The 3,358-nt window shown below is 30.1% G+C and overlaps 1 long non-coding RNA gene across 1 annotated transcript; it reads left to right on the top strand.

The window, feature by feature from the left end:
• Positions 1-1,885: 1,885 nt before the first annotated feature.
• LOC115969438 lies at positions 1,886-3,146 on the top strand. The gene is made up of 2 exons (XR_004086967.1): positions 1,886-2,092; positions 2,781-3,146. It is a non-coding gene; the product is annotated as an uncharacterized LOC115969438 (long non-coding RNA).
• Positions 3,147-3,358: the final 212 nt, after the last annotated feature.

Genomic DNA, 3,358 nt, shown 5'->3' with positions numbered 1-3,358 from the left:
TTATAAGGAGTTTTTATGTTATAATAAAAATTTCAAGGAGTTAAGTGTTAGATGATAATTTATTCATACAAAATATAGGGAGAGGTTTTGGACATGTGTCTGTATCTTAACATGTCTAGTGAAACTGGCCACTGGATACAAGTTCAACTCAAAAAATATTCATATATACATCATATATGGTTGAGTGTCGCACTCAAAATCATAAGGGCATTTAATATTTCAACCAAAGGGAAATTTTGTGTATTTCCCTCATATTAACTGTTTTCTAATAAGCCAAAGATCTTGTAACTGAATTGTCTCATTTCCATGTACAAAGTGCTTGGGGGTCTAGGGGAAAAAGAGTTCGAGCTGCGGGGTTAGCAACATGTTTTATTTATTTCTCAAAAAAAAAAAAAAAAAAACTGTTTTCTAATAAACTTTACAAGGAAATTCTCATTATTCCACAACGTGGGATTAAATGTTTTTCGCCCTACCATTCCAGTAACATCATTTAAAGATCCATCTAGAAGGAAAGGAAAAGAAAAAAGGGGCATTTAAAGATCCACTAACAAGACAAAAAACAAAGTCATTTTCAAAATTAAGAATTGATTATTATATGACGCAAAGTTTGAAGGTTCTGGAGTTGCTTGGTCTTGATCAGTATGATTGAGTCTTCAACACAAGGTCAACATATATACAACTATAATAATTTTTATAAGATTTTTTTTTTTTAGAATACTAAATATTTTAACACACACGGATAAAGGAGAAAATGCCTTAGACTCTTTTGGATATATATCACTGTTAGTTTTTTTATAAATGTTAGATCTACCGGTTTTGACTGATTCGTATCTCGGTTTATCGTTATGGTCATCTTATATTTATTATTGACAACTTATCATCACAACAATTATAAGATAATTTGTAAAATAGTTTCATCTAACTGTCTATAAGCTAGACACAACTATCTATAAGTTACATGGATTACGTTAGTTAAATTAGTAAAAAAATTATATCGAGATTTGAGATTCTATTCCCGCATAAAATAAAAATTAATTGATGTTTTAATTTGATGATAAACTATTTTATATATATATATATATATATATATATATATAAGCTATTGGAAAGTTGAATATGGAAAATACCTAACTCAAAAGCACACAAACTTAGGTCAATGTCAATGAGTAACTTGCCATCTGCCCACCTTCTCAATTTTTCACTAGTTTGTTTAGACATTAAGGCCTCTTGGTAGAGTTGTTAAACAACTCATTTTCAGTTTTTAAACAATATTATACACATTTTCACATACTTTTTTACCCACACGTATTTCAAAAAATTATAAACAACATAACTCAAACTCCTTTACCAAATGGATCCTAAATATTTTTTAAAAAATATACACATAATATACTTTACTTTTCTAGTTTTCACTAAATTCCTCGTAAAATGTCAGCTCAAGATTTTTTATTTATTTAAAAGAGCTTTTTAGTGGAGAAAAGATATGACAATGTTTTCGTGAATATCTCATAAAATAGTCTTTGAACTTTAAGGGTCCCTTTGGTTAGATGGATTTTAGGAAGAAAAAATAAATAAAAATAAAAAGTGAAATTGGGAAGAGAATGAAATTTATTGGAGTATTTGGTTGGGTAAATTTGTGGGAGGAAAATTAGTGAGATCCCGTGCAATACCTAGGGTATTGCATGGTGTGCAATTCTATTAATCTAGACCGTTGATTTAATCTAACGCTTATAAATTTGACACCTCATATAAGACACCAGGCAATCCGCGTGATTAACTTTTGCTTTTGCTTTTGCGTTTGCGTTTCCCTTTCTCTGTTCTTTTGTCTTTAGTCTGTCCAAATTTCAGAAAGAAACACTCTCTGTCTCTTTTACGTTCTTACCCTTGATCTTTCTCTTATATGTATTTTTTTGTTTCTCTTTTTATATGCTTTTTAGAGATGACCGAATTTGGGTCTCAATTTTGTTAGTTTGATTGCTGAGTTTTCTTGTTGAGTCTAAAGCTTGATAATTTTGCCTGGGTTTGAAAATTGGGGGTTTTTGGCATGGCCTAATGTGCATTGATTGAATGAGAAGTGCTGACAATTTAACAGGTTGTTTTGGTTTTGCGGACCCCTTCTAATTTCTTGCCTCTTTCTTATTGTGTGTTTGCTGATTATTCTTTTTAATGTTTATATTACTAAGTCTCTAGATTCTTGTGGGATTAAGATTCTAAATTTTGCTATTTGGGTTTGGTTTGGTTTGGTTTAATTGAGGTGGGATTCTACTCTTTCATTTCTTCTTTGTCTAGTTATTATGTTTTGTTCTTTACAGTTGCTTATTGTCAAATAAAGATAATTTTGTTGATGCAATACCATTTTTAGTAGTTAATTTATGTTTAATTTGATAATTTCTTTCATTTGTTGTAAAAAAAAAAATGATGTGGGAAGATGCTTTTGGTTGTGTATTCAAGCTGAATAATTATTTACACGATGACATCTTTTTGCTTAGTTTATTAAAGAATATGGGATTTTCTTGGACTGATTTTTGTGCCACATTTGGATTTTGCTCTCCATTTGGTTTGAAACAATTTTGTTGATACTGATGCTTGTAACTGCTTTTTGGATAGTTTTTGTAACACCTTGATTGTTGTCAAAAGCTATGATTTAGTATCTAGAATAGCACAAAAATGAAAGAACATTTACTTGTGAACTGCTGAAAGTGATATGGTGGTTGCTCCGTGCTATTGTTTTAGCAAATATTTAATAAGTGTGTCTTTACTTTTGCCCTTTATGCTTTTAGATGGGATCATACATTGAAGATTTTAAGTGCTCTTGGTTGGTAGCAAAAGCATTGGATCTTAGCAATGAAGAGCAAAAGAAAGTGTTATAAATGACCAAGTCAAAATTCATAGCAAAAATTGCATGATTTGTATCAGAAATTGCAACTGAGGTTGGAGACTTGAAGCATGCAAGACTTTTTCTCTCCTTATTATGTGAGAATTATGAATTATGATGGTGGAAAATTATTTATTGTAACTATCATGTAATGATGTTATTATGACCTTGTAATCAAAGAGAATATCTCAATGGAACTCTTGTTATTAAGATCAAAGTGTACATTTTAATAAAACTTTGTTTATTTTGAATTGAATTATTTTCTTGTCTACTTCTCTCTTGCATCAATTGATTGTAAAACAGGCCAAGCATTCTTGGTAGACTCGTGATATTTGATATGTAATCCTTTTTTTCAAGTTCTCAGGGGCATATATTGAACTTGGTCAAGAAGTTGTAAACTGACCAAGAAGTAAAAGCACTAATAGCAATTTTATGTTGCAAGAACTATTATCAAGGTTTCAAATACAATACAATTATCTTTCC

The sequence above is a fragment of the Quercus lobata genome, chromosome 11 (assembly GCF_001633185.2).
Source record: "Quercus lobata isolate SW786 chromosome 11, ValleyOak3.0 Primary Assembly, whole genome shotgun sequence".
Classification (NCBI taxonomy): domain Eukaryota; kingdom Viridiplantae; phylum Streptophyta; class Magnoliopsida; order Fagales; family Fagaceae; genus Quercus; species Quercus lobata.
Note: the sequence above shows the minus strand (reverse complement) of the source record. Positions and strands in the feature narration are given on the sequence as shown.